Consider the following 16,343-nt stretch of genomic DNA (forward strand, 5'->3'; position numbering starts at 1 on the left):
TCCTATGTCAACGACTGTCCCTTTAACAATCTCTTTAGTGTCAATTTTTTTTTTTTTGCATTTTTATGCTTTTCATCGGTGATTTTGCTGTGACGTGCCTTCCAGAGAAAGTACATGTGCTAGATAAGGCGCCTTCAGGTATGAGTTACATTACTGCTGGCCACGAACTCAACGTTAATGAACCAACAATATCTATTACATGAGGTGTTTTTGACAGAAACACACGTAAAATAACATTATACATTGATCCATTGATAAGAATGTTGTGACCAGAGGCTTGCAGGAACCGAATACCGTATTCCCTGTAGGAACAACAGCTCAGCGTTCACTAACTCAGGGTTTGTGGGAACCTCATAGAACATTAACTACTGGGAATGACAGGAATCGACGGTGCTTTTCTAGATACACAGATGCATACTTTTATGCTTCTTGGAACATACCCTCCATATGCTTTTGATAACTTTTTAAAAATGAAAGTCACGCATGAATATGTCAAAGGTACCTTTCTATGTCCATAAATACACATCTCCAGACAGCTGCCTCTCTGTGAGCATTTCTTCAATTATTAACCAGTAGTTCCCTACTGAAGGCCAATTTGGTCATTTCCTGTTACTATTATAAGCAACACTATGATGAACATCCTCATTGGCAGTAATAAAGTAGCTAATGTTGACCTTACTGGGGGCGCAGCCTTCATTTTAAGTTTTATAAGTATTATCTTGGATGAGGTGCACTACAAGCCTATGGTGGTGATGTCATGATGATCCCACTTTACAGAAGAGGGCTCTGGTGCTCAGGGAGGTTAAGTAACTCCTCCAGGCTTAAAGTTAGGTCTCTCTGACCTCTGATGCTTCACTCTTAACCATTGTGCTCTGGCTGTCTTCTTCCATATGCCATTGCAGGCACTTTTTTTTTTTTTTTTTTTGCAGGCACTTTTTTAAAAAAAACTTTATTATTATTATTTTTTTATAAATTTATTTTTTATTGGTGTTCAATTTGCCAACATATAGAATAACACCCAGTGCTCATCCTGTCAAGTGCCCCCCTCAGTGCAGGCACTTTTTGATGGTTTCCTTGGAACTCCTGTTCAGAAGTGGACTGCCAAGGGGAAGGTATATACATTTGAAAATGTGGGTACACACTGTTAAATCCACCACCCACCCCAGAAAACGTATATTAATTCACAGCCCATGAGGAGTGCCCAAGTATCCCTGGGACCCCCTTCCTCATCTCTCCAAGGATTCTTACTCTTTGAAATAGGCCCCCAGAAGTACATCTCAATTCTTTAATGTGCTTTGACTCCTGGGGACTACACTTTTCCTATGCTTACTATAACTTGTATTTTGTCTCATGCAAATTGCCTATTTGCAAGGTGCCTGCCTGTTTTCTACTGACGATCTGCCTTCACTTAATTTATGAGCTCTTCCGATACTGGTGGTAGCAACCTTGTACCCATCATATGTATCTTGAGACATTTCCCTTAATTGGTTATCACCCTTCGACCTTGATTATTGTGGTTTTGATTCATGGAGTCTTAATTATTTCCTTCCATTACTTCTGGATTTGTTTTACAGTTCAGGACGCACTCTCCATCTCAATACAATACAGAAATTCCCTCACTGTTTTTCTTCTAATAGCTTTATGGCTTCATACCTTTTTTTTTTTTTTTAAATCACCCAGAAATTTATTTTGGCACCAGGACTGAGGTATGGATCCAGTTTTGTTTTGTTTCTCTTCTGCAAGTAGCTAGCAGGTTGTCTTGAGAGTTTGTTAGGAATCTTCTCTCTTTTTCGTCTCTAATGCTAAGTGCTGCGCTCACTTACAGCTACTTCTAGGTGTTCGGTTCTGTCCATTGAGCCAAAGGCTTACTCTTTTACCAACACTGACTTTTTTCTTTTTCTTTTTCTTTTTTTTTTTTAATTATTATGATAACACTGACTTTTTTCTAAGCTATTCAGTCATGTTTATTTTTCCAGAGGTATTTCTAATAATTTTATGAAATAAAATTTTGGGGATTTTATTTAATTTACAGACCAATCCACAGTACTTTCTTAAGTTTATTCTTGGGTCTTTTATGCTTCTATTTCTTTTGCTGCCACAATCTTCAATGGAAACGTTTCTAACCAGCCCTGCAGGAAATGACCACTCCCTCACCCAACACTGTGCCTTTCCTATGTCACTTGTCACCCCAAATTACAATGATCAGTTACACGCTGGGCTCTCTAAAGGCAGGGTCCCCATGCCACCTATTAGCACATCCCTTGCCCACATATGGCATGTGGTCGGGGCCATGGAGATATCTGTAGGATGAATGAATAAACCAACAGACAAATGAATGAAAGACACTTTTCTAGAAAGCTAAAAGGAAAGTGAAAGGACTCTATTACAAAAACTCACTTGTCCACAGACTTCCATCAGAAAACAAGAGGGGCTTTTCTTCCTCTTTCTTGTCTTTGGCTAAACCCCGAAGACCATGTCAGAATCAAAGAAATGGTCACAGCTAGCCCACGGTGCCACATGCAGCCCTTCACACCACTTCTCCCTGAGGCCACCACCATCTCCGAGCAGCCTGGGCACTTTTCAGGGGAGGCTCTCGAGCTCTTGAGAGCCCTCCAGAAGAAGGAATGCAGGCATTCATGGTGTGCTTGCTGTTCTGCTACACTTTTTGAAAAGCACTTTCCTATAAAATACAACAACCCTGAAAGGCTGCTATCACCAGCCTCATTTTGCAGAAGGAGAGACTCAAGTCCATCGAAGTGGAGCCCAGAACTCCTAAGTGGTAGGACTAGCTGAAGCTGAGGCCTTGGGACTCAGGACGGTCCTGCCTCTCCCATAACCACATCTAGAGCACCCAGATCTGGGAGGCTGAGGGCCCATGGCCCAGAGAAGAGTGCCATGTGGAGTCAGAGAGCAAAGGTCCTGCCCTGATGAAGCCAGCATAGTCCCTAGAATACTTTTCTTCCCCCAGAGCAGCATGTGATGCCTGTGGATCATTCCTGAAGAGCATCAGACTTGGTCAAAGAGCCACTGTCCAGGCTGAGGACCACATGACACAGGCTGTATTGTTGCCAGGGGACGGGGGAGGGGAGGGATGGGGGAGGTAGAGGATCTGCCACGGGGACAGGGGTTGGTCTCCAGCACACATCTGGGGACACCCTTCTGTCTTCTTCTCCCCAGCCTGCACAGGGCTGGGGGCTATGTGGCCCTGCAGGTCCCCCTGGGAGCCCAGCCAACAGCCACTTCCTTATTGGACTGGCAGGTGCTGGGCAGGCCTCGGCTCATTTCTAAGCCTGGATTAAAGATCCGGTTTCTCATGAAAGCCTGTGGGTTGGGGGCCAATACATTTACTGGGCTTGACAGGTTGGCCCAGTGCAGACCCCAGGGACATGCAGATGAGCAGCTTGCGGGTTTCCTGCCCGGGGAGCTCCATTCTGGCCGGGAACCAGATCATAAGGAAAATTTCCCAACTCTACCCAGGTGCCCCGAGAGAGATATCTAAGTGCTTCAGGAGCCCAGATTCAGGGGGTCCAGCGGGGAGCAACCAGTGGAGGTGGGGTGTCAGGCGAAGGCATGGGGGCCAATGAGAGACATCCTGCATTTTGAAGCAAGAGTCTTCCATGATCAGATCTGTGCCATGGAAACAGATACAGACCAGCTAGGTATATGTATTTTCAATAAACAGGTATGACTTTTAAGGTGAAAAACGAAAAGATCTCATTGCGATAAACAACACCAAACCTAAGGAAACACGGAGCAGATGGATACGGACTTGGTTGAGAGGCTCACCTAGATGGTGCAGATGAGTGGAAAGAGCCCCAGACTTGGAACAGGGGAGACCCACACTCATGCTCAAGTCTCTGCCACAGACTTGCTGGGTGACCTTGAGCAAATGACCTCCTCATCCCAACCGCAGCTCCCTTGCCTGTAACAGGGGAGTGCTGTCACCCAAGACCCACATCATCAGGGTCAAATGGGATGTCAAAGGACACTGTACATTTGTTCATACTTGATAAAGTTATAGCATCAAGGTGAGGCTCTAGAAGGCTCTACCTACGCACCCAGGGCCATTTCAGACACCCTGCTGCCCTGCTGCAAACACACCACCCAGCAATGTCTCGGGAGTCTCTCAGCTGTTCCAGCTCAAATCAAAGCCCGTCCTATAAAAACACGGCCCCGTCCACAGAAGCAATCACCCATGTGTTTGGTGGGCCACCTGCCCGCCAGGTCCAGCCTGCTGGGCCATGAACATCAACAAGGCCCCTTCCTGGTGGGAGAAGGAACAGGGAGCTGGCTTGTTCTCTGAGAGCAGAGGACTGGCCGGGGACGGGGAACATTTTAAGGTGGGACGCTCCTTCCTGCACCATTGGCAGCTGTCTACATAAGGCGTCCATTATGTGCAGGCCCCCAGGCCAGCAGGCCTAAGAGGCTAAGCTAAAATTAGTGTAGAATGTGCCCCCGCCAGAGACACAGAACATCCGAGGGTCAGATGGCTCCAGCGGGCCGCCGGGCGGGGTTGGGGGGGCCCCGGCCCAGATCAGCTGTGGCAGCTGCCGCCTGCGGCTCCTTCGCTCGGCTCGGGGGCGCAACCCTGCCCAGGGACCTGCTCCAGCAGCTCGGCTTGAGTTAAAAAATAGAACAGACTAGAATCCCAAATAGATTTTTAAGAAATCTGTGCATAGAACACATACGCGAGAGGAGTTCACTAAACCCCTAAGAGGCCGCATCTCGGTCTTCAACGTGAAATAGCGGGTGCATTTTTTTTTTTCCTCTTATACTTTCCAAAATGTTCTCGAACTTTCCAAAACGTTCTCAATAAACTACCCATTACTACGCATTACTCTCGTAACCGGAAGAAAGCACGAGAAAAGACACAATAAGTAGTGTATTCACGCTAGATGTAACTTAATATATATTTTAAATTTATAAAAAATGATTACATGGTCTAGTCCCAAGGCAGACAGTGTCTCTGTGTGTGTAAATGTGTTTATGTATCTAGTCGACTGGTGTTGGCAACTCGGAAGCCTAGGATGTCAGAGCTAGCCGGATGTCTTCCCGTCTTCATTTTACATTTTACGGAGGACACCAAGGCCCCGGCAACAGGGCAGGAAGCTGAGAAACTTCATGGAGTCCGGTCCTGTATAGGAGTTATGCCCCCACCTAGCCCCCCTCCAATTCTGCAGTTGTTTCTATCCCCGCTTTATGGAGCTGGACACTGGGGTACAGAGAAACGAACTCATCACCCGAGGGTGCCCACCTAGGAAGCCAGAGAGCACGGTCCCAAGCCTGGGTTTCCATTTGAGGCCCCCAGAGCTTGAAGAAAGGGGTCTTTGAAAATCACCTACTCTTTGAAATCTCAGTGCGGAAGCAACTTCTTACAGGAACAAGTTTTGAGCTGTCTCTCCTGGGCCCCTCTTGGGTGGTGTATGTCTCCACTGCCTGGGGGTGTGTGTGGGCAGCTTGGGGTCCTGTCCCCGGAAGCCCTGGAGTCTGGGTGACAGAGAGTGGTGCGGGGACATGAAGAGCACAGCGCCTGCCCTTCCCTGATGTGGTTCAGGGGCGGGCAGGGAGGCTTCAGGGGAAGGTGCCAGGTCTTCTGGGCAGGGACGATCGGCCAGGGAGGCTGCCATTCAAATTCTCTTGTATCTGTCCCCGTGCTCCAGACCTGGCAGTGACTGGAGGCAGCCCCAGCTGGGACCTGGGGCCCTTGCTCTAGCTGCAACCTCTGCCCACAGTGCCTGTCCCCAACCCCGTTTTCCACCCCACCTCTCCCAGGGCCATTTAATCCATGCGTTTGTGCGTTCTTGTCAGTGAGCACGTTTTTACGGAGTACCTACTATGTGCTGGAGGACAGCAGAGTCCCAGGCCTGTCGGTGCCTGGAGTTCTCAGAGAGGGCTTAGTGTTTAGGCTGCCCTGGGTCATTCCAGCATGGACTCTGAGACCAGCCCGCGGGGATTCAGCCCGGCTAGGCTACTTCCCAGCTGTGAGTGCTTGGGACGCTTACTCAGCCTCTCTGTGCATGAGTCATCCTCATCCGTACAAGAGGATAATAACAGCACCTGCTTTGTGGACTTGAGCAAGTCAAGTGTAAAGCCATATAAAGCTCTAAGAACAGTGCCTGGCATGTAGTAAGGGCTAAGTAATTGTTAATTATCAGAACTGTTTTTATTCACTACCATCTGGCTAAGATTCCCTCCTTAGCATGCCCCCTGCTCCTGCCCTCTGGCTTCCCCTCCCCTGTTGTCCCATAGCTCTCCCAACGCCCCCCATGAGAGCATCAGTAGCTATGCAGCGTGGGCTTATGCAGGCTGCTCCACCTCCCTCTCTGCACTTGGGGCAGGGACCAAATGTCACTCATCTCTGACCTGCTCCCAGCGCAGACGCAGCAACAGCATCCCCAGGACCCCTTCAGAGCTGTAGGCAACGTACGCCCTCAACGCTAGCCAAGGAGAGCCTCAGAAGCTCCTCGCTGCTGGGCACTGGGGTTGCATATTGCATATCTGGCCTTCTCGTGGAGCTTGTTGATGTTAATCTTAAACCGTGGAGACTGGCCCTGGATGTGACCCTCCGGAGCTGACAAGGGGGCAGGGTGCTAGGCTCCCATGAATGTTTCTCTGTGACGGGGAGCTCTGTAGGGCAAGTGATCATAAACACCAACACCGATGCCCCACCCCACCGAGATGTTTCCTATGGGCTCTGCGTGGCACACACTGGTCCCTCTGCCTGGAACCCCCTCCGTCCCTTCCCATCTCCTGAACCCTTCGGCAGGCTCACATGCCCCTCCTCCACAGTGCTTTCCCTTTCTTACAGTGAAGGAAGAAGGGACCATCTTATCCCTGTCTGGATCCCCAGTGTCCACCAGAGCCTGGAACGGAAGGGGTGTCAGGCTGCATGAACTTTTTAAAGGAAAATCACGTTAACTGACCTGCCTGCCTGTTAAGGCACAGGTGCTCACCGCTTATGTCACCTTTTGAGCCCCAAATCCCCAGGCCTGTCTATGTCCCCCTGCCTGTAAGACCCGCTCCATTGCAGGCATGTGAGCTGATGGAGAAACATGGGATGGATGCAGAGTGGACAGGGAGCCAGACTTTCACCTGCTTCGGCAGGAGGTTTTGGAACCACCTGAGGCAGTAGGTGTTTCGGAGATGCAGATCCTGAGGCTCAGACCGGTCACACCCCTCCCCAAGGGGGTGACACGGCAGGGCTGGAATCCAGTGCTGCTGGGCCCCAGAGCCTACTCTTTCTACTCTCCCAGGGGATGACAGATGTGAGAGCATTCTGAGTTCTGCCAAGAGAGGAAACTGTAAAAGTAAAAAATTGTGCAGTATTACCCACCACACAGAAAATGACTCTGGGGCAGGGCCACCTGTTATTCGTGGACAGCAGAGGGCTGGAAAGGGCCTAAATAACAGCATTGGGTCCTTAAAGGGGTGTGGTGGGGAGGGCGGCGTGGTCTTCAGGGATGGGGGAGGGAGGCAGGGAGAGCTAGTTGAGGGGCTAGGGGGTTCCAATGGCAATCCCAGCAGCCCCGGACCAGAGAAGCCTCCACCATGGGACCGGGGGCTGATGCCCTGCATGGGGAGACCTGAAGGGCCCCAGCGGGACCCCAGGCACTTCAGCAAGGGGTGACCTGCCCTGGCCCCCATTGGTCAGGTTTAGTGAGTTCTAACAGAGCACCTCCTCTTAGCTCAGCCTCTCCCTGGGGCCCAGAGGCCTCTCCTGGCCCCACGGAGCCGAATTACCTCCTTTCCTTGATCATACAGGGCCCAACCCAAGCCCCTTGGCATAGCAGCCAAAAGCCGACCCCCTCCTGCCCTGTGCCTACATCTCAGCCACTGCTCCTTTGCACTTGCTGTCTCCTCAGCCCACAATGCCCTTCTTCCAGTTTTTTTTTTCAACCTGGTGAACTTCTGTTCATCCTTCAAAGCCCAGTTCAAGTGTTACCTTCAAATGGTCTTATGTAAACCACCCCTACCACCAAACCCAGACAGAATGGAACCCTCCTGCCTTTCCCGAGTTCCTCACACTGTCACTATTTGCACAGCATCTCCCCCTTAGGATAAAACACTTTTTGAGGCTGGTGACGTGCCTTATTCATCTCTGGCTCTCAGTACCCTGCCGGCCTCGTCTTCCAAGCAGCCGTCCCAGCCTGCCCTGCAGTTCTGCCCATGAGCTTTGGCCCTGTCCTCACCCCTGTTCAGTCCAGGTCTGAGTGTGAGTTCCAGCAGAGTGTGCTAGACGGGACACGGGTCCTGCCCCCACATGCATACATGCATACACACAGCACACACACAGCACACACACAGCCCAGCCCAGTTTTCTGTGGCTGCCAGGTCCAGAGAGCAATCAAGCAGGGAAGTGGTGGACAGCTACAGTGGCATCTCCACTGCCTCTCTCTGCCGCCCCATGGCTTTGGCTGGGGCCTAGAGCAGCTGGCTTATGGCCTGCCCAGTTCACTGAGTCTCGTTCTCTCATTTTTCAGACAGGAGAATGGAGACCCACAAAGGGAGGTGCTTCCTTGAGATTTTTCTGAGCCATAAAGGCAGACCTGGGGTCAGAACCGGTTCCCCGGCTTTCATCCCAGGATACGTTCCCACCACCATATGCTGCCATTTGCAGAAATGCCAGCTGCGAGACTCTGGACATTTGGTAGCTTTTTGCCTACATCTCCGTAGAGTGTGGGGCTCCATCCTCCTGCCAAGGCTGAAGTCATTCCCACCTATCTCCTGGCCACAAGCACAGCCCAGCGGCATTTGGGCTGTGCTGAAATTGCTCTGTGTCCTGGGGTGCAGGGGAGAGATGGAGGGAGCTTACCTGCCAAAAGCCAGCCGTGGTCTCATGGTGGAGATGTGTCAGAGATTTCTAAGAGCTTGGAGGACTGTGTTGGAGGGAGGCCTGTGGGAAGTAGAGAAAGTGAGAATATTATTCTACTACCATCTGTCAGCTTACACTTGAGTTGGAAAAATGCATCCAAAAATGGTGAGCACAGCCCTGCTGAGAATGGCCTCACAGCCAAGTTCCAGTCACCTCCACTCCTCCAACATGGTCAGCACAGGGTCAAGGTCAGACTCCCCCAGGGACGCAGCCCTGGCCTCATGACCCCACTCACAGAGCTGCAAGTCCAGCCAGCAGCCCTGCATTCTGTTTCTGCTCTCAGGCTAAGAAACTCTCACTTTCAAGCACTCCTTGGGGGAAACATCCCCTCACGGGCTCCCTGAGCACCGTTCGTCGTAATTCACTCATTCTTGCTTTCATTATTCATTCATTCATGTGAGAATCTGATAGCCATTTGGGAAAGCTATTAGATGCTGGTGTCAGCTCTTATATAGAGAGAGCCACTGAGAATGACAGCTCAGGTCTTAGACATGCAGGACAAATGCCACAGGCTCCCAATCCCCATCCTGGTGGATTTCCTCCCTCCTCTGAGGGATCTCTGTGCCAGACAGCAGGCAAAGCATTCTGCACGTGCCATGTAGGGCGGCATGATGCTTCCCACCATTTTCAGCACTAGGACTCCTTTTTCTATGAAAACATTTCTCAAAACTCCCTGTAACTATTCACTTAGCATCTTTTCACTGGGCAAAAAAAAAAAAAAAAAAAAAAGAATAATACAAAAGCCACAATGAACATAATGCTTTACAATTAACTTGTATGTTAGTCATCACAGCATTACCACGTGTATTTAAATAATGGTTACACATGCTCATTCAAGACATGGTATTTATGCCTTCTGGGTTTAAGGTGTTGATCCTTTAAGAATCCATACAGTCAATATCTGTTCAACAGATATTCATGGAACATCTCTGAGATGGCTGGACCCATGGCCCATAGGTTAAGGACCCTAGTATGGCGGAGAGTGGTGGCTCTACAATGAGGCATGATCAAGTTTGAGTCCAGCTGACTGGATGTCTGCCTGTGGGCAATCCAATCAGCCTTTCTCCAGCTCAGAGTCCTCATGAGTAAAATAGAGATGAGATCCTGACACTGTAAAGTTGTTATGAGGATGAAATGAAACAGTAGAAAGCAACCGGGTCAGGGCCTGGTGTAAAGCAGAAGCTCAATAACTGGACACCAGAGGATTATCATCATTGTTGCCATCATCCTCATCCCCATAATTCCCATCGCCACTACTGCCACCATCATCATAAATATGGCCATCACTACCATCAATAGCAACAGCAGCACCATCACATCATTACCATCATCACCATCATCATAAATATCATCATTACACAGCATCATCATCATCATCACCATCACCATCACCATCACCATCACCATCACCATCACCACCATCACGATCATCACCATCATCATCATCGCAAGTTTCGTCATCATTACCACTAATAGCACCCATCACCATCTCACCATCATCACCACCACCATCATCATCATAAATATCATCATTACCATCTACAGCAGCAGCAACACCACCACCATGATCACCACCACCATGATCACCACCACCATCATCATCACTACCATCATCATCATCATCATAAATGCCATCTTCATTACCATCAACCATAGCAGTATCATCATCACCATCACCACCATCATCACTATCACCATCATCATCATAAATATCATCATCATTACCATCTACAGCAGCAGCAACACCATCGTCATCATCATAACCATCACCGCCACATAAATATCATTGTTACCATCAACAGCAGTAGCATCACCATCACCACTAACCACCACCACCGTCATCCTTCTTCCTTCTCCTTCTGATACCTGAGAGGCTTGTCCTTGCCCCTTTAGTAGGATACACAGTGGTTTCTATATTATAATAGATTACTTGCATTCACATCTTTCTCGGGTTCATGCCTACCTCTATAACCTCAGAGTTGTGTGGACTTACATGTAAAGTGGGACAGTAATTTCAGCAAATTCATGGAACTGTTATAGTGATTAGATGAAATAATGTATATAAAAACCCAGCACAATATCCAGCATGTGGTCAATGCTTGATAATTGTTGGTCATCATTGCTTGTGGTGGTATTAGTAGTAGTAGTTAATAGGATTATCATTTCTCTTCCTAGCCTGTGAGTGCCTGAGGGCAGAGACCATTCCAAATCCATCTTGGTCTCCCCATAGAGTCTAGCACAAGGCCTGTCTCCCAACAGATATTAATAAGTGTTTGCTAAAGGCTCACAAAAAATCAGACTCAAGGGACAGGAGCCTGGGACATGGCCAAGAACAGAGGCCTGATGGGATCCTTAAAAACTTCAACAGATCTCCTGAAGAGAGCCATCTGTCACCCAAGCCAATCTGTAAGCCTGTCAGGAACATTCATTCATTCATTCATTCATTCATTCATCAAACTGATCACATTTTCACTGTGGTCCAATGACAAATCCTTGCCTGGTGCTTTTCTTTTTCTTTTTCTTTTTCTTTTTTTTCTATTATGAAATCTTGTTTCCATCTGCCATGCTATCTAGTCTTCAGAAAAGTACTTGGAAGCATGTAGAATTGATATTAACAATTAAGAAATGGAGGCTCGGAGAGGTGACAAAACTTGCCAAAGGCACATAGCAGTCAAAGCCATGGTGGGGAGTGGGACAAGGTCCCTCTCATGACCTTGACTTCTCCCCAATGGCCGTGGGATGTCAAGTACTTTACACACCCAGGATCATTTATTCTCATTGTCCAGTACACTTCTTGACAAACAAAACTGAATTAAATTATTTTGGAGCTATCATGCCTGCTGGAAAAGAAGGACTCTAAGTTCGATGAAGGCAGGAAGTACAAGAGCCACAACAGTATGGGGGCAGTCACATATTTTGATACTGACCCCAGACTGCCTGGGTTCCAATCCTGCCTCTGACACTCATTAGCTGTGCGATCTTGAACAAATTACTCAACCTCTCTGTACTTCAGTTTCTTCATCTGTCAAGAAAGGTAAGAGCTATCTATGAGTTCTTGTGAGTATTAAATGAGCTAATCCAGGCACAGTGTCTAGAGTAGTACCTGTACATAGTAAGGACTGGCTATAATTATTGTTCATGATGCATCCCTGTACCTAGAACAAGGCTTGGCACATGGAAGATCCCCAATAACCATTTGTTGGACCATTGAGCGGATGAAATACTCCCTGGAAAGAAGTCGAGTGCGGATGAGCAAGTCTAAAGAGTAGCTGGAGCTCTGACCCCAAGGCATCTAGGGTCCCCCAGTTCCTGGGTCACAGCCAAATCCAGGAGGAAGGAGATTGGTTGTTCTAGGACTCAAAAGCCCTTCTACTTCTCCAAGAGGTTTTATGCCCAATGAAGGGCAGTAAATATGAATGGTGCTAAAGAACATGGGCTCTCGAGTCAGATAATTAAATTCAAGTTCTCACTTGTCACCCTGTCACTCACTAGTTATGTGCTTACCTCCCTGTACCTGCCTCAGTTTCCTTATCTGTAAAGTGGGGATACTCATACCTATCCTGAAGGGATGCTGGGTGGATGAAATGTCATATGGAGGAGGTAAAGCCTCCTGTACCTGGTCCCAGTCCATAGTGACAGTGATAAAGAGCCTCACAAGGTCAACAGCAGGTAACTGTGATGGGGCTCTTCCTAGGGACTGTCCTGTGCCAGGTGTTGCTTCCACCACACTCTCCTCCATGTGGGCTTTGGATGCCTCTGCCAGGGAGATGGCTTGTCAGAGCAGCCTGGGCTCCACTCTCGAGGCCAAAACACTGCTGCAAAAAGGCACATTCTCTACTTGGCCCCAGTGCAGGTGGGCCCTGCAGAGGCGAGACAGCTGCTTGGAAAGCGGCCCCCTGGGAAGGGTGGTCTCCAGAGAACCCTCTTGGAGAGTCCCTCCTAAGCGCCAGTGCCAGCAACCCACAGCCAGCGTGCAGCTGCCTCCAAGGTAGTCCCCGTTCCCATGGGGGCTGCAAACCCTCGTGCTCAGTTTCCTCTGGCCAAGACCCGAGGCTGGCAGCGCATCCTGCTTATGGAAAGGAACAAACATTTACTGAGTCAGAAACTTTCCATTCCTTGTTTCATTCACCCTTGCAGCAGCCTGTGGGTGGGCACCCTGGTCTCTCCATGTGGCAGCCGTAGCTCTAGCCACCCCATGGCTCAGTTTCCTCATCTGTGAACACTACATAAATATCTCTATCTATTAAACCCATCCCACAGCAAAGGAAGCAGAGGCATAGAAGGGGAGGTGCACCATCCAGGATCGTGCAACCAAGTGACAAAGCTGGAGCTGTTTGGCTTCAAAGCTCCATTCATTCATTCACCAAACGATTACATCTTGAAGGCCCACCATGTGGTAGGCACTGGAGCCATACTCTCCCTCTTTTTAAAAATACATTCATATAACCTATGAATATAGGTTCATATAACATATTCATATAACCATCACTCCTAAGAGCCAATCGTCAAGTCGATTCCACGTTAGCCAAGACACCCGCAGCCCTTCCTACGTGCCCGGCACCGTGCGAGGTTCTGCTATTGAGGATCATGTGGAATTCTCATGACAACCCTGCGCAGTTGACTGTTTTAACCCCTTGACAGATGACAACATGAGCAATTCAGGGAGGCAAAGAACCTGCCCACACTCACAAACGTGGGGCCTGAGGGAAGCCTGAATCATCTGCCCTGCAAATCCACTCTCTTTCCTTCCCAGCATGTTGCTCCTTTCTCTCCCAACCCCCACCTGGCCCACAGGCTCTGCAAGCTCCTGTCCTCATGGTCCCTCCGCTGCAGAGAAGGGCAGCTATCAGCCCTACTGGCCAGTGCCACCCACCCTGGGCCTTCTGTGCCTACCTGGTGTCCCCTGGTTGCTTATATCTTGCCTACTTCAAAAACAAAAACAAAACAAAACAAAACAAAACAAAACCATGAGTAAGCTTAAAGAATAAAAGTATAGACTAGGGCTCGAACATCAGATGAAAGCAGAGTCCACTTGCAAAGGGGCAGGGCCGGGTGGAAGTAAGCGCCTTGAAGGATGATGCCCGATGCACACAGGGTTTAGGGAAACGGGCACTTTCACATCACTGCTGGTAGTGGAAGTCAGCAGAGTTGTTTTGGGAAGCGATTTCACAGCTTGCACCAAGAGCTCTGCCTCACAAACATCCATAGTTTGGGGCAGAGTCATCCCAGCTTCCAGGAGTATAGTCTAAGGAAAAAAAAAATTCTGCAAATTCCTCGTAGCCTCATTTCTGAGACTGAAACACTGACTACTGGAAGCAAACCTAAGTGCTGACACGTGAAAATGGCTAACAGGTCTCTGAAAACCAGAGTACATCTATAGTGGAGGCTAAATCCCATCGGCAGCCTGTTTTATAAAGTTTTATTGGAACACGACCACACCCACTCAGGCACACGATGCCCATGGCTGCCTTTGTGCCACAGTGACGGAATGGAAGAGTGGGGACCAAAATACTATGGCTCAAAACCCTCGAATATTTACTCTCCGGCCCTCTACAGCACGAGCTTGCTGACCTCTGATCTCCTTGGTGGAATATTATGCATCCTTTAAGAAGATGATGTGAGGTTGAGAAAAGCAAGCTACAAAGTTTTCTAGACTGGCTGATTTCCCTTACGTAAAAAGAAAAAAAACCCCAATAACCCTGCAAACAAAATCACAGGAAACTATACATAAACAGAACAATAACAAGAACATAAAAAGTAGAAAGAAATAGATGAAACTATTTACGGGGTTTTTTGTTTTTTTAGTAGATTCACAATGATTTAAAAAAATTTTTTTTGCTTCCTTGTACTTGTTTTTATTTTTTAATTCTTAAGAAATATGCAAATACTATATAATGGAAAAATATACACATGTTTTGAAAAGACAGCTGCCTGGCTGAGGATCTTAGCTCTGGGCATCCTCGTAGCCAAGCAAAGAGTCAAACAAGCAGGGTTCTATTATCAATAGTAGGATGGTGCCAGGGGACGAGGAAGGTCAGACTCTCCCAGGCCGGATTTCTGCGAGGTCTTGGTGACCACCGTCTTTGTTTCAAGAGAGCAAGCAAAAACAGTGAACAACTTTCTCTATTTTTTTACCAATATGCTTAACTGTTTCCTGCATACATGGCTATTCCTGGTTATTGGCCCTCAAATGGTGCCCAAGAGAGAACATTAAGCTATGGTTCTGTAGAGGAACCTGACCCAGGGGCCCCAGTGATAGGAATTTGCATTCAAGGAAAACCTCGTGGAATCTTGTGGAAGAAAAGCATCCACGTCTCCAATGGACCCATGAGTTTTTGACAGACAGTCTTAAGAGAATAAAACTGACATTGAAGACTATGATGAGAAACAGAGAAAGACGAGGTGCTCTGGCAGCAGCTGAGTGGTGCAGCCTCTGAAGGGGTTCTGCAGAGCTTCCAGGGCTTTCTGGAGCCCAGCTAGCAAACAGCTCCATTGGACCCATCTCCCTGGGGACCTGTCTCTGGTCTTTCGCCAGGTTGAGGGCACTGACAAGAGCAGCAGAAAGGATGCTCTGCACTCACACAAGGCAGAGCCATATGCTCCAGAGACACACCTCTGAGGACAAAGACAAGGTTTCAAGATCAAAAAGTGGACCTTGGGGATCCCTTGGTGGCTCAGCAGTTTGGCGCCTGCCTTTGGCCCAGGGTGCAATCCTGGAGTCCCGGGATCGAGTCCTGCATCGGGCTCCTGGCATGGAGCCTGATTCTCCCTCTGCCTGTGTCTCTGCCTCTCTCTCTCTCTCTCTCTCTGTCTATCATAAATAAATAAATCTTAAAAAAAACAAAGTGGACCTCATGATCATGCTTACATGGCCTTCCATGGCCCTGGGTGACGTAAGGAAGGGCTTGACCTCTCCAGGACTGCAGTTCTAGTGCAGTCCGAAGGCTCTGACAGGTGGTAGGTTGAAGTCCAAGGTGAGAGGGTCTCTGGTGGGGACAAATGTGTTAACTAAGGTCCTATCCCATTTCTAGTCGAAGCAGGAAGAAAAGAGGCCTGCTAGCCATGGGGTGTGGAACACTGTAGGGAAGTGACTGAAACAGGGGCTCCGGATTAGATTTGAATCCTGCTGTGTCACTTCCTGGCTGTGCCCATGGGAAAGTCGATTCTTTCCAGCCCTCAGTTTCTGTTACCTGCTGCCCAAAGTATCCTGATACCCAGCCAGAGTTCCAGACATGGGAATGTGTGCCCCAACAACAGGCGGGGGCCGCAGCATCAAGGGCCAGTGGCAGGAGGAAGCCCGGAGAGGGGAGCACCCCGGGGTGGGGGGCAAGCCTGCGAGGCGGCCCAGCAGGGCCGTTCATGGCGGGACACAGGCAGCTTCTAGCAGTGGCAAGCTCTAAAGCTCAAAGAATGGCAGAGGCAATGTGTTTAAGTCAAGAACACAGCCAGCAGCTTGAGGATCGTGGGAAAC

At 48.8% G+C, this 16,343-nt stretch overlaps 1 protein-coding gene across 3 annotated transcripts in view; it reads right to left on the minus strand.

The window, feature by feature from the left end:
- The window catches only part of HIVEP3 (HIVEP zinc finger 3), a 457,593-nt gene that overhangs the window by 151,369 nt on the left and 289,881 nt on the right, over positions 1–16,343 (minus strand). For all 3 annotated transcript variants that reach the window (XM_041738462.1, XM_041738466.1, XM_041738463.1), the window contains one exon: positions 8,813–8,893. The gene's annotated coding sequence lies outside the window, so the exon portion shown is untranslated. The remainder of the gene's footprint in view (positions 1–8,812; positions 8,894–16,343) is intronic.

This window comes from Vulpes lagopus, chromosome 23 (assembly GCF_018345385.1).
Source record: "Vulpes lagopus strain Blue_001 chromosome 23, ASM1834538v1, whole genome shotgun sequence".
Taxonomy (NCBI): Eukaryota; Metazoa; Chordata; class Mammalia; order Carnivora; family Canidae; genus Vulpes; species Vulpes lagopus.